Raw genomic sequence first — 22,704 nt, 5'->3', positions numbered from 1 at the left:
TGAACCCCCTGATTGCCCCTAGTTAACCCTTTCACCACTGATCACCGTATAAGTGTTACGGGTGACTCTGGTTAGTTTGTTTTTTATAGCATTTTATATTCAAATCCGGAAGGCAGTGCTTGGTTTTCGGGGTCCCGTACGTGGCTAGGCTCCCAAAAAGTCCCCCACATGTGGTATCCCTGTACTCGGGAGAAGCAGCAGAATTTATTTTGGGGTGTAATTTGACTTCTGCCCATAGCATGTGTGAGCAATATATCATTTAGTGACAACTTTGTGCAAAAAAAAAAAAGTTTGTAATATTCCCGCAACTTTTGGCAAAATATAAAATATTCCATGGACTCAACATGCCTCTCAGTAAATAGCTTGGGGTGTCTACTTTCCAAAATGGGGTCATTTGGGGGGGTTTTGTGCTATTTTGGCATTTTATGGCCTTCGAAACTGTGATAGGTAGTGAGGAGTTAAATCAAAAATTTGCACCCTTAGAAATCCTGAAGGTGGTGATTGGTTTTCGGGGTGCCGTGCGCGACTAGACTCCCAAAAAGTCCCACACATGTGGTATCCCCGTACTCGGGAGAAGCAGCAGAATGTATTTTGGGGTGTCATTTCACATATGCCCATAGCATGTGTGAGCAATATATCATTTAGTGACAACTTGGTGCAAAAAAAAAAAAGTTTGTAATATTCCCGCAACTTGTGGCAAAATATAAAATATTCCATGGACTCAACATGCCTCTCAGTAAATAGCTTGGGGTGTCTACTTTCCAAAATGGGGTCATTTTGGGGGGTTTTGTGCTATTTTGGCATTTTATGGCCTTCGAAAATGTGATAGGTAGTGAGGAGTTAAATCAAAAATTTGCACCCTTAGAAATCCTGAAGGTGGTGATTGGTTTTCGGGGTGCCGTGCGCGACTAGACTCCCAAAAAGTCCCACACATGTGGTATCCCCATACTCGGGAGAAGTAGCGGAATATATTTTGGGGTGCAATTCCACATATAACCGTGGCATGTGTGAGCAATATATCATTTAGTGACAACTTTTTGTAAAAAAAAATTTTTTTTTTTTTTTTTGTCATTATTCAATCCCTTAGGACAAAAAAAATAAATATTCAATGGGCTCAACATACCCATCAGCAATTTCCTTGGGGTGTCTACTTTCCAAAATGGGGTCATTTGGGGGGGATTTGTACTGCCCTGCCATTTTAGCACCTCAAGAAATGAGATCGGCAGTCATAAATTAAAAGCTGTGTAAATTCCAGAAAATGTACTCTAGTTTGTAGACGCTATAACTTTTGCGCAAACCAAAAAATATACGCTTATTGACATTTTTTTTACTAAAGACATGTGGCTGAATAAATTTTGCCCTCAATGTATGACTAAAATTTAGTTTATTCGATTTTTCTTATAACAAAAAGAAGAAAATATCTTTTTTTTTCAAAATTTTCGCTCTTTTTCCATTTATATCGCAAAAAAAAAAAAAATCGCAGAGGCAATCAAATACCATCAAAAGAAAGCTCTATTTGTGGGAAGAAAAGGACGCAAATTTCGTTTGGGTGCAATATTGCATGACCGCGCAATTACCAGTTAAAGCAGCGCAGTGCGAAATTGCAAAAAGACCTCTGGTCCTTAAGGTGTTTATTGGTCCGGAGCTGAAGTGGTTAAGTAAAAACTAGATTTCAAAATTTGTCAGGTGAGTGTGCAGGCAAGTTAGTATTCATCCTTTTCTTACATAAGGCGAGACTTCATGTACACAGGACAATTTAAAAACTCCCCTAGAAGCCTTTCCTCTTGGCAGCAGCTTTTGGCAAAAAAAAAAAAAAAAAACACCCGGCGCTTGTAAAAGTGTTTAAAGCATTTACAAGCGTTTAGGCACATTTAAGGAGTCAAGCATTTGGGCATTAATTCATTTAATTGGCCAGAATTAGGCAGAATAATAATTTATTCTGGCCATTGAAATTAATTAACGCTCAAGTACTAAATGTGTCAGTTTAACACACATTTTGACATGTTTAGATGCGTTTACAAGCGTTTTCTGTTCCGCCAAAACTCTACTACTAGATGCACTGCCAGCATTCTTTTCTGCCTCTAAAAGGCTCTGTCACTAAATGCTGCTAAAATTCTATGTGTGCATGGACACCTAGGTTAACATGCAGGGGAGTTTAGAGGCAGGAAAAAAAAAACATCTGACACCCCGAGAAGCAGCTGTAAAAATGTCCAGTGTGTATGACGAGGCCTTAATGTTACAGTATTTTTTTCATCTTTTTATTAAAGAAAAGATGTTGTTGAATGCAAGAAAATGTGATTTTTTTACTGGGTGTATCTCCAGTAGTGATGGACGAACTTCCGACGGGACGTTTCGCGAACGCGAAACGCGAACGGACACAAACGTTCGCGAAAACGACCGTTCGCCGCGGGCTCCATTGACTTCAATGGGAGGCGAATTTCGCAAACCTTTAGGTCGAATTTGCGGCCACGGGGTAATTATTAGGGGGTAGCACGTAGTCCCACCACCTGGACAATAGCATAATACATGTATGAGGTGAATTTGGGATCGATAACTACAAGCATTTTTTTTTTATTTGGGAAATTGTTCTGACAATTCAGGACTATGGAGCTAATGAAGGCAATGGAGGAGAGGGAAGGTCAGGGACCAGGGTAGGCAAACAAGAGGGTGCAGGAGATACAGAGCACTGACAGCAGCACCGTAATACAGAGCACTGACATCAGCACCGTGACATACAGCGCTGACAGCAGCTCCGTGACATACAGCGCTGACAGCAGCTCCGTGACATACAGCGCTGACAGCAGCTCCGTGACATACAGCGCTGACAGCAGCTCCGTGACATACAGCGCTGACAGCAGCTCCGTGACATACAGCGCTGACAGCAGCACCGTGACATACAGCGCTGACAGCAGCTCCGTGACATACAGCGCTGACAGCAGCTCCGTGACATACAGCGCTGACAGCAGCTCCGTGACATACAGCACTGACAGCAGCTCCGTGACATACAGCGCTGACAGCAGCTCCGTGACATACAGCGCTGACAGCAGCACCGTGACATACAGCGCTGACAGCAGCTCCGTGACATACAGCGCTGACAGCAGCTCCGTGACATACAGCGCTGACAGCAGCTCCGTGACATACAGCGCTGACAGCAGCTCCGTGACATACAGCGCTGACAGCAGCTCCGTGACATACAGCGCTGACAGCAGCACCGTGACATACAGCGCTGACAGCAGCTCCGTGACATACAGCGCTGACAGCAGCTCCGTGACATACAGCGCTGACAGCAGCTCCGTGACATACAGCACTGACAGCAGCTCCGTGACATACAGCGCTGACAGCAGCTCCGTGACATACAGCGCTGACAGCAGCACCGTGACATACAGCGCTGACAGCAGCTCCGTGACATACAGCGCTGACAGCAGCTCCGTGACATACAGCGCTGACAGCAGCTCCGTGACATACAGCGCTGACAGCAGCTCCGTGACATACAGCGCTGACAGCAGCTCCGTGACATACAGCGCTGACAGCAGCTCCGTGACATACAGCGCTGACAGCAGCTCCGTGACATACAGCGCTGACAGCAGCTCCGTGACATACAGCGCTGACAGCAGCTCCGTGACATACAGCGCTGACAGCAGCTCCGTGACATACAGCGCTGACAGCAGCTCCGTGACATACAGCGCTGACAGCAGCTCCGTGACATACAGCGCTGACAGCAGCACCGTAAGCAGCCCCAGGAGGAAGTCAGCACAGCACAGGGATGGTGTGATCCCCTCATAATAAGAACCCCCAGGAGGAAGTCAGCACAGCACAGGGATGGTGGGAGCCCCTCATAATAAGAACACCCAGGAGGAAGTCAGCACAGCACAGGGATGGTGGGAACCCCTCATAATAAGCAGCCCCAGTAGAAATATGACACCGCTCAACCTCTTCAAAGAGGAGGGTAGGGGCATATAGTACGGTGTGCTTTTTTGGGTCAGGGAAGTGAGCCAAATGAATTAAGAAGGTCTGTGTGCTTGATTCCAAAAATTGTTTATAGACATATACATGGTCTACTGATCACATGTGTTGAATTCCTCCGAGATCCATGCCTCATTCATTTTTAGAAATGTGAGGTAGTTAACACTGTGGTGAGCTAGGCGAGTACGCTTATCGGTCACAATCCCCCCTGCTGCGCTGAACGTCCTTTCGGACAGGACACTGGATGAGGGGCAAGCCAACAGTTCGATTGCAAATTGGGCAAGCTCTGGCCAGAGGTCAAGCCTGCCCACCCAGTAGTCTAGGGGTTCATCACTCCTCAGAGCGTCCACATCGGCCGTTAACCCAATGTAGTCGGACACCTGACGGTCTAGGCGTTCCCTGATGCTGGATCCGGATGACACCTGTCGATGGGTCGGCTGAAAGAATGACCTCATATCCGAAGTCACCAACACATCTTCAAACCGGCCTCTTCTTGCAGGCGCTGTTGGATTGGTACCCGCAAATCCTTCTCTGGGAGTGGGAATTGCTCCTCTGCCAGCGCACGCAAAAGCAGAATGCAGCATTTCTCGAAGCAAGGCCTGGAAGTGCTGCATTCTGACAGCCCTCTGCGACGGCGGTAACATTTCCGCCATTTTGTGTTTGTACCGGGGGTCTAAGTACGTTGCCACCCAGTACTGGTCCTTGACCCTCATGCTTTTTATACGGGGGTCCCTATTAAAACACTGGAGCATGAAGGCCCCCATTTGCACTAAAGTGGAAGCGGTGTGGTGGCCTGGCTCCTGCTCATCATCCAGGATAATGTCGTCCTCTTCATTCTCCTCTCCCCATCCTCGCACAACAGGGATCCCAGAAAGGTTTAAAGCATGCTCTTCTTGCTCCTGCTCATCCGCCCCGGCACCATCCTCCTCTGACTCCTCATCAGACTCCTGTTGTTGACTTGTCTCAGATAGAGTAGCCCCCCCTGGGAATTCATCCAGCATTGCGACTTCCTCATCTTCCCGCTCCTGCTCCTCCACAGCCTGATCAATGACACGACGCAATGCACGCTCCAGAAAGAAGGCATAAGGTACCATGTCACTGATGGCGCCATGGCTGCGACTGACCAGTTTGGTGATCTCCTCAAATGGCCGCAGAAGTCTGCATGTGTCGCGCATGAGCAGCCACTGGCGCGGTGAAAAAAAACCCAGCTCCCCAGAACCGTTTCTTTCGCAGAGTTCATACAGGTAGACGTTAACTGCACGTTTCTGCTGGAGCAGCCTATCAAGCATATAGAAGGTTGAGTTCCATCGCGTCGGGCAATCGCAAATAAGACGTCTGACCGGCAGATGGTGTCGCCGCTGAATGTCAGCAAGGCGAGCCATGGCCGTGTAAGATCTTCTGAAATGGGCCGAGATTTTCCTTGCCTGCCGCAAGATGTCCTGGACCCCAGGGTATTTGACAAGGAATCGCTGCACGACCAAGTTTAAGACGTGTGCCATGCACGGCACGTGCGTGATTTTGCCCTGTTTCAATGCGCTAAGCAGATTGGCACCGTTGTCACACACCACTTTACCAACTGTCAAATTGAGCGGTGTTAGCCACTCATCTGCCTGTGAACGCAAAGCTGAAAGGAGTGCCGGGCCAGTGTGGCTCTTTGCTTCCAGGCACAACAGACGCAGCACGGCATGGCAACGTCTCACCTGGCATGTGGAATAGGTTCTGGGGAGCTTGGGCGGTGCAGTGGAAGAGACGCTAGCAGCGGAAAAGGAGGAGGCAGCTGAGGAGGAGAGGGAGGAGGATGGAGTAGGAGGAGGAGAAGAAGAGTCAGGCCTGCATGCAATCCGTGGCGGTAAAACCAAATCTACACGGGTGCCACGGGTTACATGCTTGACGGCCGTCAGAAGGTTCACCCAGTGGGCAGTAAAACTGATATACCTTCCCTGCCCGTGTTTGCTAGACCACGTGTCTGTGGTCAGATGTATCTTGGCACCGACACTGTGTGCCAGAGATACATTCACTTGCCGCTGAACATGGCCATATAGCTCTGGGATGCCCTTCTCTGAGAAATACTTCCTTCCTGGGACCTTCCATTGTGGTGTTCCAATGGCCACAAATTTGCGAAAGGCCTCCGAGTCCACCAGTTTATATGGCAGTAGTTGGCGGGCTATGAGTTCTGACAAGCCAGCCGCCAACCGTTGGGCAAGAGGGTTATCCGGCGTCATCATTTTTTTACGCTCAAACATTAGGCCCACGGAAGCCTGCCTTTTTGCAGAAAAATGTGAGCTTGGCGTGATGGAAGGTGGAGTGGAGGACAATTGTGAGGAGAGAGGAGAAGGAGAAGTAGAAGACGAGGCTGGACGGTGAGAGCCTGCAGTGTGGCTTTGTGTGTTCCGTTGCTCCCACTGGGCTCGGTGATGGCTGCTCATGTGCCTTCTTAAGGCGGTCGTCCCTAGGTGAGTATTGGGCTTACCGCGACTAACGCGTTGACTGCAAAGATTGCAGATGGCAACGCTATTGTCAGCAGCGGACACGTTAAAAAAAGCCCACACTGCGGAGCCATGTGCCGGTGTCCTGGGAGCGCCAGATGTGACCGTACATGGTCGATGACTCGCTCCTGATACATTTGCAGTCTGCTTTGTCCCTGCTGTGCAATGTAAGTCATTGCTGCTTCTCCTCCCTATCTGCTGGTCCATATCTCCCTCTGAACTCCCCTCCTCTTCCTCTCTTGTGGGCACCCACGTGACATCACTAGACACGTCATCATCAACGTCACCTTCCCCACCGCTATAAGTAGAGTAGGCAGCAACACCGGGGACCAACCTCCTCCTTGGGCTGATCTGGGTACTGGCGTCAGACTGCTGAGTAGCGCTTGTTGCTACCTCCTCTTCCTGATCCAATACCAAGAGTGGCTGCGCATCAGAAATGTCCTCTTGATATGGATCGGAAAATAATTCCAGTGACTCAAGCGGAAGGTATGTGGTGGTGGTGGTGGTGGTCGTGTTGTTGGTGGTAGTGTCTTTGGGGGTGCACATAGCAGAGAGTGAAGAAGAGGGTGCAGATCGAGAGGATGAGGAGGGTGCAGAAGAGTAAGGCTGAGCGAGCCACTCAACCAAGTCTGGTGCATCCTTTAAAGTAATTGAACGCACCTTCTGCAACTTCCCACTTTGGCTCAAGCCTGTTGCTCCTGCCCTACCCCTACCACCCCTGCGGAAGGGCCTGCCTCTTCCTCTGCATGTCATTTTTTAAATGACCCTGTGACAAAACTCTTAGTCCCTATACCGCTGAAGGACTGCTGCAGTATAGGTGAGCGGTCAGCAGTGGTGCACGTCAACCCTATCTATTGTGGACCTATAGCGGTCCTTACAGAACAGCAGACTGTACCGCACTCAAGCCTATGTACCGTAGCACCCTATACCAAGTTACCAGTCCTTATAAGAACTTTTGTGGACCAAGCAGGTTGTGTATTAGTGTTTAGCAGACTGTACGTCAGTCCCTATACCGCTGAAGGACTGCTGCAGTATAGGGCAGCGGTCAGCAGTGGTGCACGTCAACCCTATCTATTGTGGACCGATAGCGGTCCTTACAGAACAGCAGACTGTACCGCACTCAAGCCTATGTACCGTAGCACCCTATACCAAGTTACCAGTCCTTATAAGAACTTTTGTGGACCAAGCAGGTTGTGTATTAGTGTTTAGCAGACTGTACGTCAGTCCCTATACCGCTGAAGGACTGCTGCAGTATAGGGCAGCGGTCAGCAGTGGTGCACGTCAACCCTATCTATTGTGGACCGATAGCGGTCCTTACAGAACAGCAGACTGTACCGCACTCAAGCCTATGTACCGTAGCACCCTATACCAAGTTACCAGTCCTTATAAGAACTTTTGTGGAACAAGCAGGTTGTGTGTTAGTGATTAGCAGACTGTACGTCAGTCCCTATACCAATGAAGGACTGCTGCAGTATAGGGCAGCGGTCAGCAGTAGTGCACGGCAACCCTATGTATTGTGGACCGATAGCGGTCCTTACAGAACAGCAGACTGTACCGCACTCAAGCCTATGTACCGTAGCACCCTATACCAAGTTACCAGTCCTTATAAGAACTTTTGTGGACCAAGCAGGTTGTGTATTAGTGTTTAGCAGACTGTACGTCAGTCCCTATACCGCTGAAGGACTGCTGCAGTATAGGGCAGCGGTCAGCAGTGGTGCACGTCAACCCTATCTATTGTGGACCTATAGCGGTCCTTACAGAACAGCAGACTGTACCGCACTCAAGCCTATGTACCGTAGCACCCTATACCAAGTTACCAGTCCTTATAAGAACTTTTGTGGACCAAGCAGGTTGTGTATTAGTGTTTAGCAGACTGTACGTCAGTCCCTATACCGCTGAAGGACTGCTGCAGTATAGGGCAGCGGTCAGCAGTGGTGCACGTCAACCCTATCTATTGTGGACCTATAGCGGTCCTTACAGAACAGCAGACTGTACCGCACTCAAGCCTATGTACCGTAGCACCCTATACCAAGTTACCAGTCCTTATAAGAACTTTTGTGGACCAAGCAGGTTGTGTATTAGTGTTTAGCAGACTGTACGTCAGTCCCTATACCGCTGAAGGACTGCTGCAGTATAGGGCAGCGGTCAGCAGTGGTGCACGTCAACCCTATCTATTGTGGACCGATAGCGGTCCTTACAGAACAGCAGACTGTAACGCACTCAGGCCTATGTACCGTAGCACCCTATACCAAGTTACCAGTCCTTATAAGAACTTTTGTGGACCAAGCAGGTTGTGTGTTAGTGATTAGCAGACTGTACGTCAGTCCCTATACCAATGAAGGACTGCTGCAGTATAGGGCAGCGGTCAGCAGTAGTGCACGGCAACCCTATGTATTGTGGACCGATAGCGGTCCTTACAGAACAGCAGACTGTACCGCACCCAAGCCTATGTACCGTAGCACCCTAGACAGACCAAGTTACCAGTCCTGATAAAGAGCTTTGTGGAACAAGTGAGTTGTGAATGATTAGCAGACTGCAGCAGAAGGGCAGCAGTCAAGTATAATATTCTTTCTATATTTGGAAGAAAGAATATTATACGTGTACAAGCCTATTACCGTACCACTGATACCAGTCCTGAAAAGAACCTTTGTGGAACTAATAGTAACAGCAAGTCTTTAAAATTATCCTCACTGCCTGACACACTGCTTCCTGCCTGTCCCTATACAAATTGGCAAAAAAGAGTAGGCTGGAACGATTAGCTGGAACAGCTCTTTTGTGGACCTGATAGTAACAGCTAATGATGATGATGATGATGATGATGAAGAAAGACTAATCTGGCTGAGCTGTCCCTAAAATAGCAGCATACAGCGCTCTGTCCCTTTATCTAAACTGACAAAAGAAACTCAGGCTGCTGACCTAACACCTATACCAGTCCTGAAAAGAACTTTTGTGTACCAAATAGCTAGCGTTTTCTCTGTCCCTACTCCACACAGGATCCTTTCCCTACAGTGACAGAAGAAAGAATGTAAAATGGCCACCGGATCGGGTGTATTTATAGGTTAGGGGGAATGTCCAAGTGTCCATGAGCTGTCATGTCTCAATTGGTTGTCCTGTAACACATGATAAACGTGTCACGAAAGGTTAAAGTTCTTGTATACATTAAACACGTAAGTCCGCCGGGGCGAACGACGGAAAAAGGCGTTCGAACCCGCGGACGGCGAAAGTCGGAAATTCGCCGCGAAACGACCGCCGGGCGAACCGTTCGGCCATCACTAATCTCCAGTTTAATTTCCAATAATTGGCTTAATACCTACAGTGAAAGCTCAAATAATTTGGGGTGTATTATGAGTGATAATTGGAGTGAAATTATTGCTAAATATACCCCTAAATTTATTTCATCCTTAAAAGTGATAATAATAAAGGAGATAAGTTCCCCTCACTGCAAATATAAAAAGGCTTTCACCCAACTTGAGCAGTCAAGATTTTTTATTGATGGGGCGCATGCGTGGCTTTGAGAGGAATGGAAGCCTAATGCCTTAGCTCCGTCCTGCTCGGGACTTTAACTGCTTCCAGAGGGCCACAAACCTCTATATTCACAGCGATTTTAACACACCTCAGGACTCTGGAACCTGGTGCATGCCGTCGAAGAAGAAAAAATCCCAAGGTGCTGCTCAAAATATGCTGACACATTATCTCCTCCACACACGAGAGCAATACAGCATGGCACAAGATGTTGTGGAAGAGAAGTAACTCTCCAGCTTCTACAGCACTGTCACCGTCACTGCCAGCTCCCTCTCTCTCAACGCCCATGAACAGTGAGTACCCTGCCGCTCTCTCCAAAGCTGATTTGGATGCAAGCTTGGAAGCCATATATAATAGACTTGCCTCTAAATTCCAGACTGAGCTTCACAAAACCTCACATGCCTTATCACAGGAGATCTCTGCCCTCAGTACCAGGACTGAGAGGCTTGATACCAAGCATGATGAGCTGGCCATAGCCTATAATGACCTCAGCAGAGAACATGAAGCACTGGCATCAGCCTCTTCTACAATCCAAGCTCAGATCGAGGACCCCGATAATAGAAATAGGCGCAATAATCTGCGCATCCGAGGAATCCCAGAACCTGAAACAGGATTAATTCCTACGGTGATCTTGCTTTTTAAATCTCTTCTCCCGGTTCATGATTCCACGACATTTAAATGCGATCGCATACACAGAGCTCTCCGACATAAACCACCTGATGACAAGCCGCCTAGAGATGTCGTTCTCTGTATGAAAGACTTTTTGACCAAAGAGGAGATCTTGAGAGCTGCCCAAAATAAGCACCGAATCACCCTGGATGAGCATCTCATCCAAATCTACCCGGATATCTCCCCAGCAAGCCTGGACAGAAGAAGGGGACTAAAAGAGATCACCACGGCCTTACAAGCAGCCCATATTCGATATAGATGGGGATTCTCCTTTAAATGACTAGTCCCCCATAATGGCACCACTTATTCTGCCTGTTCGCTCCTAGAAGGCCAAGAGATTCTGGTAAAGTTGGGACTCCTTGATGCAGTAGCGATCCGAAGACCACCATCCACCCCCAGACCAGATCCCATCTGTCAGATCCCACTCCCCAGGAGAAACAGACGCAGAATTTGTTACCAGATCGGAGAACGCAATGAGGAGCACCCTCGCTAATTGATAAGCTACTTGTGCATCCGCACATCTATAAGGCGGTTTGTACTTCAACCTTCATTTTTTGGGTTAACTTGTTCATTTGGGTCTCTGTCCCTTGGAGCCACAGCATGTTTCCCCCTACCAGCAGAAGGTAAACCTCTTTGTTCACAATTTCACCATGACATGGTGTGGACAAACTAGCTGGGCACGAGAGCTGGTTGTCTCGCCGTATGGTGTTTTTTCTTTTTCAGGTAACGTTTTTCACCCCCTACCTGACCCTCCACCACAGTGGTTTTTCAGGACTATTCGAATGTCTTTCTAACAGTTTATAGATTCTATGTTATCGATAAGTTTCTCTCTCACAGGATTGTTTATATAATGGTCTGGTTTTATATTCTTGCATCTATTGGTGGGAAAATGGCAGCTCCCCCTGCAGGCCTTGACTTGATACGATTTTCCTCCCCTGACAACCCTTTCCTCCTATTTTTATGGATAATCCTTCAGTCACCTGAGCAATATTATATCAGTTATGGCAATCACCTGAGTTTCAGATAATGTTAATTGATTTAACTCCCCCAGCAAGCAACGCAAGGCATTTGCCTTTTATAAACAGCTTGAGGCTAAAATTCTCCTGATCCAGGAAACGCATTTTTGAAAATTCTCTCACTCTAAATTTCTTCATAGGAATTTCCCTCAAGCCTTTTTCTCCCTCCATTCAGCCAAAAGCAGGGGCACCTCCATACTTCTACACTCCTTCTTCCCAATGGAAGTTAAACATATACCGTATTTTTCGGACTATAAGGCACACTTAAAAGCCCTAAATTTTCTCACAAAATCGACCGTGTGCCTTATAATGCAGTGCGCCTTATATATGACCTGTTGACATCGCTGGAGTTCTTTGGTTAATGCACCCGGAATGATGGCAAGCACCGAATAAGTTTTCTTCACTTGGGCTTTGACAGTATCTGTCAGATGGGCGCGCATGGAGTCACAGATCAATAGGGATGGAGATTTGTGGAAAAAGCGACCCGGTCTCTTACCGTAAACCGACGTACCGTAAACCTCTCTCAGGTTGTTCTACTGCGTGACTGATAGCGATGAGTTTGAAATCGGCTTCGTAAGCATGTCTCTTAACAGGAGCCATTTTTGGGGCAGCGGGTAGACCGTAGAAAATGAACGAATGAATGCGCACACCTCCTGACTAAGATGGCCGTAATGCCCAATCCAAGCAGTGCAGCTTCGTGGGATTACCAAAGTTTTGAGTTCAGAGTTTTGTTTCATTAAATGCGCCTTATAATCCAGTGCGCCTTATAGTCCGGTGCGCCTTATATATGGAAATATCCCATTAGCAGGCAGCCATTTGCTAGTGCGCCTTATAATCTGGTGCGCCTTATAGTCCGGAAAATACGGTATATAAAGATAAAGAAAGCCGATTTGTCATTATAAAGGGAATTATACATAATAGAGAACTAACTATTGCTAGAATTTATGCACCTAATGATAGCCCAGCAGCCTTTTTCAGGACATTCGTTGATAAACTTGCCAACTACCACTCTCCCCACATGATAATAGGCGGAGACTTCAATATGGTGGCCAACGCCACATTGGGCCGTTCCTCTGCCGCTAAAACTTCTAAGTCTTTTCCCAAATCTCTCACCTGTGGCTTGCATGAGTACCAGCTGTTTGATACTTGGAGGGCACACAACACAGGGATTATGGAATTTACATTTTTTTTCCCATCCGCACAATAGCTATGCGAGATTGGACTATATTTTCACCTCGCCCATAATACTAGCAAATTCTACGGATGCTACAATTCACCTCTGCGTTTGGTCAGACCATCAGGCCACTTCCTTCACCACCGAATTTATTAAACTCGCCCCCACATGCCACTCATGGAGACTTAATTAATCAATCTTATCAGACTTAGCGATTGAATCACAAATAGCACAATCTATAGAAGAGTACTTTACACTAAATGCCAAGCTGCCAGACACTCAACCCTCATTATTATGGACTGCACATAAGGCGGTCCTCAGGGGTAAAATTATTAGCTTATCTGCAGCTCGTAATAAGATGAACAAACAAAGAATATTAGATCTGTCACAAGAACTTGACCGCTTATATAAAAACTCAGCCTCGTTGCACTCAATTAGACTAGCCATAGATCAAAAGAGCCTGGAATTAGACTCTCTCCTCTCCAATAAAGTAGAAAAGTCCCTTAGATCGTCCAAAGCCAGGTACTTGCTTCATAATAACCCCCCCTTGTCTCTATTTGAAAGAAAATTAAATCAATCTACTCCCCCCCCCCCCCCCAATTTTTTACTCATCCCTCTTGGCTCCCGAACAGTCCACACCCTCACTGGAAGAAGAATCTCTGAACTCCTAAATATAAAGATAGGTTCAGCCCCAGGCCCAGACGGCTTTTCTGCATTATATTACAAACAATTCTCAACAATTTTAGCCCCTGGACTAGTTCAACTTTTCAACTGGGTATTACAAGGAGGTAGTATTCCGGAAGGAATGCTATTGGCGAATATGTCCCTAATCCCAAAACAAAAACCATACACTTCCCCAGAATTATAGACCCAGTTCGGTCATTAACAATGATTTAAATTTTTTTAGTAGAATTCTAGCAGACGGATAGCAAGTATTATTCCCTCCCTTATATCCCCTTTCCAATCCGGCTTTATTCCGCATAGATTAATTACAGACAACATACGGCTAGCAACAGACATTATCCAGGACGCTAAATTATATTCCCAAAAACTCCTTTTGCTCAGTCTGGACATACAAAAGGCCCCCAAATGTTTTAGGGGTTGCAATCAATTAGGCACCCTTCGTCATATATTCTGGGACTGTGAAATAATTCAACCAACCTGGAAGGAGATATTTGGGTTGATCAATAAATTAGCTGGGAAGTCGATATCTTTAATGCATCAACATTGTCTCCTATTCCAGACTCCCCCAGACACCCCCAAACCCCTGGTGAGGCTGATTCACTCAATATGCACTGCCATGCACTGGACAATAGCCCTGCGTTGGAAGACACCTGTAGTCCCATTTGCACAGGTTCTATCACGGATAGACCACATGAGTTAGCTGAATTTTTTTTTCATACCCTACATGATGCTATTCCTGTATTTGATGCAAAATGGAATCCTTGGTTCCTATTCAGACTTCAAGACTGACCACATTTCATTTTTTGGTTCTTTTCCTTTCTTACTGTCTTTTACTTCTTTTAATGAAGGCATCCTTCCTGTTTAACCTCCACCGCCTGTACGCTTTATTTGGCATTTGTCAAAGAATTTTGGATTTCAATGGAATAAGCTTTAAGATGAAAATATGTTATATGCTTCTCATGGTTAACTCTAAATTATGGCTTCTATATGGAAGGATGTTGTTACTCACTATGTTTAGTAACTCTGTTATTTTCAATAAAAGCTTTTGAAAACAAAAAAAGATTTTTTATTGCTAGTTTTGCTATACTTTTTCACTCCTATAGGTCTATTTTGTTGTTCAAACAAAAGAGAGGGTATGACAGGGTCACGTAAATTTGTTGTGCCACATCCTAAAACATCACAACAAAGAAGAGGGGGTCCCCTGGGGGTGGACTTTTAAGGCACGTACAAATTATAATAGTATACAAATTATTTTATTACATAAAACCAACAAGAGGTAATTGAATATACAGTATACATTAGAGAGTACACCAACAGGTATATATACAACCAGTATTGATGCTATGTCGTATCATTCATTTGAACAGAAACACCCTAAGCGTTTCGGAGCTTGGAAAAGCATGTCCTTCCTCAGGGGTGTGTGGATACAATGTTTCTGTAGAATCTAATAAATAGCAAGGAACAGGGTAGCACAGTTATATAGTATCTAAACAGGTGGTGACACACGGGTACAAAAAATAGTTAAACAGACACAATTTCAAAATACTTACAATACTGTTAACATATATGACAATAGCCGCTGGGCACCATTTAATAAAAGAACAAACAATTGTACAGGACCATATGGGTATACTTGACTCCGCCAATGCTCGAGGTATATGCCCCAGTCTATCTCTATTCAATAAACTGTTGTAGAGATCCTGCAGGGGTGGTGTGAAAACAGGTCTGCAGTCCCTATTGAGGGAAGAAGATTTTTTTCATATGAACTGGGACTTTTATAGTTTTACCCAGAACAACACCTGGATAGAAAAAAATGAGAAATAAAAAGTAATGATAGTATTTTGTTGTTTACATTGTTGTTGAAATTGCGCTACATTAGCACAATTTAAAAGCAGCAGATCAGTGCAATTTGCACCTCTGATTTCATTAAAGCTGGCGACTTCGTTTGATAGAAGTCTATGCAAGTCACAATGAAATCGAAAAAAAGGCATTTTAGGAATCTTTTTCAAACTTGCTGAGACATAAGTAGCTTCAGTTTGAACGGTTCTATTGCCGGAAATGGAGTGGGACTTGTTATTGGGTTTGGAACATTGGAACCAAGCACATTAAAAAATTGCACCAGTGTGAATGAGGGACTTTTTTTTTTTACCATTTTAATTAAGAAACATCAAATCGTAGTAAAAAACACAAAATAAAAAAAAAACTACAATGTGCTGTCTCATAAAATATTTTCAAGGAGCTATTTCTAAATCCTTTTCAGACATGTTGTTTAATACTCCTCAAAAATGGGTACACATGGGGCCAAAATCACCAGAAAATGGTCAGTTCGGCAGGAACCAGCTAACTTTCAGCCTGTGTGTCCAGCTGTCTGTTCTACAGAAGTCGGTCTTAAAGGCTTGCTGGAAAACCAGCATCAAACCCTCTTCTGATTAGCGCTGGCAGCTAATGGCAGGAGGGCAGCCCCCCTGTCTGAATACAATAGCTGCACCAACATCGTTTATTTTAATACGGCGATCTCTCACTGGGGTCGCCGTATTAAAACGTATACTGTGTACCTAGCTTAACAAAAAAATACACCAAAGAACAAACAAAAGAGCACACAGAACATAAACAAAAGACACTAAGGAGCTATTGAAACACCTATAAAAGCTGAAACAACACAACACAACTAATATTACGTTTGTTTTTTTTTACTTTTGTATGTAAATTTTTAAAACTTATATTAATTTGTTTTTTTTACACTGCATTGAATGCATGTTCTGTACCAGAACCAAAATTATAATGCCTTTATAAATGGCCAAATTACAGAATGTATTTGAACTTTTGATGAGTTACAGGCTGCCCTGGTTCCCAGATGGAAGGACAAAATTTAGCTTGGCGCTGTATTGAAATGCTAATTATGACCTATAACTATGTGAAAACATGTCCCTCATCAGGTTCAGTGGTTCAGTTGTCCTTGGACCAGAAGGTGGTAATTCGAAGTGCTATTTTGGCCCAGTCAATGTGCTGTATATGTGGATATACAAACACTACACATTTCATTTTGTGAAGGGGGCACTTAGCATCATCACATTGAGTTCCAGAGAATCTTCTGGCACTGGTGCTGAATAAAGAAGAAAATTATGAAATAGCCAATAGCCTGGCAATATGCACAGTCTGCATGTATGATTCTCTCCATTACATTTAAATTCAATGGTTTTGTTCTGCATTAATGAATTTGTCAGTATTTAAATTTTTAGAGGACCACGTCCTGGCACTGGTGCAGAATAAAATTTTGAAAATATTTGGAAGGGGGCACTTTGGTATTATCACATTGGGTTCCAGAAAATCTTAGCTGACACTGGTGCAGAATGAAAACCAGATAATTATGAAATATCCAATTAGCTGGCAATGTATCTTGTCTCCATGCATGGTTCTATCCATTACATTTAAATGCAGTGCTTTTCCAGGATTTATCATTTTTGGCATTTTTTTTTTTTTTACTGTCTAACATTTTTATTAAAAATGACATTATGGAATAAAAATGTTGTAATGAAAAAATATAAAAAAACTTAGCAAATGCAAGTCAGTCAAATACAACTAGTGGACTGAAATTGCTCACGGCAGGCCAATATTTAAACACTATGGGTATACCAGAAACCTGGCTAGATAAGTGCTCGAACTGTAACATGAATTTACTTTGCATTTAGAAATTGTAGAAAGGATTAAAAAAGGAGGTGATATTAGTTTTGCAAAAGCATGTTTACCAGCTTTGAATGTAGAAACCTGTGAAGACATGAACACCATGGAGTCTGTATGGCTAAGCAAGCACCGTGAATGTAACTGTTATGTTTTAATAACACTCTTTATACAGTAAGCCTCCTCTCATATGAGGCACACCTAAAGTCAAAGTGCTTCTACAAACTGAAAAGGCAGCAAGCAAAATTAAGTTATTCACTAAAGTTACCCCCCTATCCAGCCATTAGCTGGGCATCAATAATAGACCATATGTACTTATTTCTTTTTTGCACAAATGGTATGTCAATTAAAGTGGTTCTAAAGCCTTAAAGTTTTCCACCTTAGAGTGATAGTAAACCACTGGGTGCTTTTATTTATTTTTTAAAGCTGAAAGGAAATGTCATAATGTGCTAGTATACATCTCACACTAGCACATTATGTGAAACGTACCTAAAAATGAAGCCTTCCAATGGCACATGGTCACCGGTGAAGGAGCTCTCATCTTCCCCCGGTCTTCCTTCTGGGGTCCTGAATGCCGACTTTGTGAGTGGTCGGAGGCTGTGATGACATCACTCACACACTGCCGTTTAGGCCACAGGACTCTGAAGGAATGACTCGGGTGGGCGTTCCTTCCGAGTGCATGCACCGGTAACTTCACTGGCTGCATCTACAGTAAATATCTTTTAAACAGTGCATGTTTAAGAGATATTCACAGAACCTATAGGTAAGCTTTATTATAGGCTTACCTATAGGTAAAATGTATGCATGGGAGTTTACTCCCACTTTAATGCATTCTATACATTAAGGTGAAATACCTTCTGTGCTGTAAAATCCCCCCAAGTCCCCCCCTTATACTTACCTGAACCTGATCCGATCCCATAATGTATACGAGAGCAGTGGTTCTCGCCACTGTCTTCCTCCTCCCTGGGCAGATTGATAGTGCCCGCTGCTGTCAATCAAATGCTGTGCCGAATGATCAGGGGCGGGGCCATGATGCTCGCTCTATGTCAATAGATGCAGACAAGGTGGCCCGGAAGTAAGCATGCATGCAACGGTGGGGGACCCCAGCAGAAAAAGATTGGGGCTGCTCTGTGCAAAACTATTGTACAGAGCAGGTAAGTATACCATGTTTGTCATTTTAATAAAAAAACAAAAAATAATGAAGCTTTAATACCGCTTTAACTAAAGGGGAAACACTGCTGGATTTGGTAATTCTGATAGATTAGATATCATAGCAAATGGATACAAACATTTAGGCTACAGTGCCTGCAAATATGGTAATATTTGACTTGGTATTCATGCGGTAGACTGATTTTATAGTGTAAAGTAGACTTGTGCACAATGGAAAATTTCCTTTAGTTTTGATTCGTTGTCATTCGTAAAATACATTATTTCGTTCTGTTATATTCGTTATGTTACGTTAATACGTTTTCGGATAATTCGTTATTATTCGTAGAGTGTCGAATTCATTCGTTCATATTCGTTGAAATTCGCTATTTATGTATGTATAGACATTCGTGATAATGATTCGTAGTTTGGAAAGTCGTTTGTTTATTGAATCTTTTAACACACGCAATGACAATGTCTCTTCTCCTCGGCTCAAATACAATACAACACCCTTCTTACTCAGATCTCAGGAATGCACTTTGCCAGTAATCCATCCTCCGGCACAAAATTAATTAGCTGATTCGACTATAAGATTTACTTTGAGCTGACCTTTTGTTTCATTAGATCTTTAAATAATGACCAAATTCATTCAAATTCATTCGAATTCATTCGTTATATTTCTTTCATATTCGTTGTTATTCGTTATTTTTTTATTCGGATGCATTCGAATGTCCGAAAGATGCAAAATTCGGCCGAATTTCGATTTGTTACGAAACAAATTGCACAAGCCTAGTGTAAAGGTTTCTAGGGATAAAAAGCACTGGTGGCTATAAAACTAAATGTTACATATATTAGTTATATTGTACAGGAAATTTATGAAAAAACATTGGTTTTATAGTATACAGTATCTCACAAAAGTGAGTACACCCCTCACAGTTTTGTAAATCTTTTATTATATCTTTTCATGTGACAACGCTGAAGAAATTACACTTTGCTACAATGTAAAGCTTGTATGACAGTGTAAATTTTCTGTCCCCTTTAAAATAACTCAACACACAGCCATTAATGTCTAAACCGCTGGCAACAAAAGGGAGCACACCCCTAAGTGAAAATGTCCAAATGGGGGTCAAAGTGTCGATAATTTGCGTGGTCACCATTATTTTCCAGCACTGCCTTAACCCTCTTGGGCATGGAGTTCACCAGAGCTTCACAGGTGGCCACTGGAGGCCTCTTCCACTTATCCATGATGACATCACGGAGCTGGGGATGTTAGAGACCTTGCACTCTTCCAACTTCCATTTGAGGATGCACCACAGATGCTCAATAGAGTTTAGGTTTGGAGACATGCTTGGCCAGTCCATCACCTTTACCCTCTGCATGTTTAGCAAGGCAGCAGTCATCTTAGAGGTGTGTTTGAGGTCGTTATGTTGGAACACTGCCCTGCAGCCCAGTCTCCAAGGGGGGGGGGGGGGGGGGGGGTCATGGTCTGCTTTAGTATGTCACAGTACATGTTGGCATTCATGGTTCCCTCAATGAACTGTAGCTCCCCAGTGCTGGTAGCACTCATGCAGCCCCAGACCATGACACTCCCACCATCATGCTTGACTGTAGGCAAGACACACGTATCTTTGTATCCCTCAAATAGTTGTGACCCCACATGCTTGACACCATCTAAACCAAATAAGTTTATTTTGGTCTCATCAGACCACAGTACATGGTTCCAGCAATCCATGTACTTAGTCTGCTTGACTTCAGCTAATTTTTGCTGTCTTTCTTGTGAATCCACTTTAGAAGAGTCATCCTTCTGGAACGACAGCCATGCAGACCAAATTGATGCAGTGTGTGTCTCGCATGGTCTGAGCACTGAAAGGCTGACCCCCCCAACCCCCCACCTCTGCATTAATGCTGACAACACTCATACGTCTATTTCCCAAACACAACCTTTGGATATGATGCTGAGCATGTGCACTCAACTTTTGGTCAACCATGGCGAGGCTTTGTTCTGAGTCAAACCTGTCCTGTTAAATCGCTGTATGGTCTTGGCCACCATGCTGCAGCTCAGTTTCAGGGTCTTAGCAATCTTCTTATAGCCTAGGCCATCTTTATGTAGAGCAACAATTCTTATTTTCAGATTCTCAGAGAGTTCTTTGCCATGAGGTGTCATGTTAAACTTCCAATCCAGTGACCATTATGAGAGAGAGACAGAGCAATAACACCAAATTTAACACACCTGCTCCCCATTCACACCCGAGACCTCGTAACACTGTTACGAGGTCTGGACACTGTTATACAAGTTGTACACTCATTACTTTACATTGTAGCAAAGTGTCATTTCTTCAGCGTTGTCACATGAAAAGATATAATAAAATATTTACAAAAATGGGAGGGGTGTACTCACTTTTGTGAGATACTGTATGAGGATTGTAAACAATCAATTATTAGCTTCAGTTCTTTTAGTGAAAGTACATGTACAGATAGGGGTTATAATACTAAGGGTGTACAGCCTGCCCACTTTGAAAAATTAATTCTTATTGATTCTTAGGGATTTGTACTCCTAGATGCTTAACACTTTCACGCCAATGTAACACATATATGCGACTTTACTTGACTGGGCTTTTTTCCATGGGGCCGCATATATATGTTTCTCCCTTCATGCTGGGAGCATTCGCACGGGGGTCTCACTGAGTACATACTAACAACCGGAAACCCAGATTTACCAATGCCAGGTCACCTGATTGGTGGGATGGCCTCTGATTTCTTACCACAGTGATCAGTTACTGTGAATGGAGAGTTAGATACATTGCATCATTTTCTTTCCACACAGAAAGAAAAACAAAGTGTTTGTAAAAAAATGAAAAATAAATAAAATAATAAAAATAATAATAAAAAAATAAAAAATATAGAAAAAATACTTAGATCAAAGTTTGATCTAGGTTAGTGCCAGGGTTAGTGTTGAGTCACAGAAGGGTCAAAGGTTAGGGTCAAAGGTCAGGGTAAGTATATTTTGAGCAAGATTTTTTTTTTAAATTAGTATCAATGTCAGTGCCAGTAATGCCGCGTACACACGATCAGACTGTCCGGCGAACTTAGCTCGGCGGACAAACCGCCAGACTTTGAAGCGGAGGTCCTTTGGACTTTCCGAACCAGCAGACCTGCCCACACACAACCAGACTTTTCCGGCGGACTAAGTCCGTCGCACTATGGTGGGAGTCTGCCGTACTTTTGAACGTGGCTCCGGGGAGGGACTAGCAAAGGAAGTCAATGTCGTGGCCTTCGGTGGCAAGATTGACACATCGCTGGCCCCGTCACCAAGACCAAGACCCTTACATTTTTTTCACCAAGTGAATGGGTAGGGGTACATTGTACCCCATACTCATTCACATAGGGTGGGGGGCTCCCGGATTCCGATAAGCCCCCGCCCGCAGACCCCGACAACCAACGGCCAGGGTTGTCAGGAAGAGGCCCTTGTCCTCATCAACATGGGGACAAGGTGCTTTGGGGTGGGGGGGCCGCAGGGCCCCCATTTCCGCAAGGCACCCCACCATGTTTGTGGCATGCAGCCTGGTATGGCTCAGGAGGGGGGGGGGGGGCGCTCGCTCGTCCCCACCCCTTTTCCTGACCGGCCAGGCTGCGTGCTCAGATAAGGGTCTTATATGGACCTTGGGGGGACCCCCATGCCTCTTTTTCGGTGTAGGGCTTCCCCTTTAAGTCCATACCAGGTGATGGTGCCAGCGACGTGTCAATGCCGCCGCCGTGGTCAAAACTACTTTCTAAGTCCGCCGGACTTTTGGGGAAAAAAAGTCTGCTGGAGCCCACACACGGGCGGATTGACACTATTTTTTACTTTTTTTTGTGTTCTACTTAAAACACACTGACACTTATGCCGCATACACACAATCAGACTATCCGGCGGACTTGGTCCGGTGGACCAGAGTCCAACGCATAGTCTGATCATGTGTACGCAGCATAAGTGTCAGTGTGTTTTAAGTAGAACACAAACAAAAGCAAAATGAGCACTATTGCTTCAGGGCTGTGCCACGGGTACCAACAAATAACATACACATATGTGATATCGTTGAAATCCTCAGGAGCAGGAAAATTGATTTTGGGTTGTTCTTTGGTGGTAGGTTATAGTAGTAACAAGAAAGATACAGCTAAATTATAAAAATATAATATATATTTTTTTACTATTTTGGGCCAGGTTTGCTTTGATTATAAAAAAAATAGGAGATAGACATAACTATTTACTACCAAAGGAAAGCCCAATTTGTCCTGAAAAAAACAAAGTCAAATCTATCTGGATGCACAAAGTAGGTGTGATGATATGTACAGCTTTACTAATTGTGCTTAGGCTTTTAGATTTGTT

The sequence above is a fragment of the Lithobates pipiens genome, unplaced genomic scaffold (assembly GCF_037356315.1).
Source record: "Lithobates pipiens isolate NorthernLeopardFrog02 unplaced genomic scaffold, aLitPip1_a1.2 Scaffold_22, whole genome shotgun sequence".
Taxonomy (NCBI): domain Eukaryota; kingdom Metazoa; phylum Chordata; class Amphibia; order Anura; family Ranidae; genus Lithobates; species Lithobates pipiens.
The sequence above is the reverse complement of the archived record's forward strand: the minus strand, read 5'-3'. Positions refer to the sequence as shown.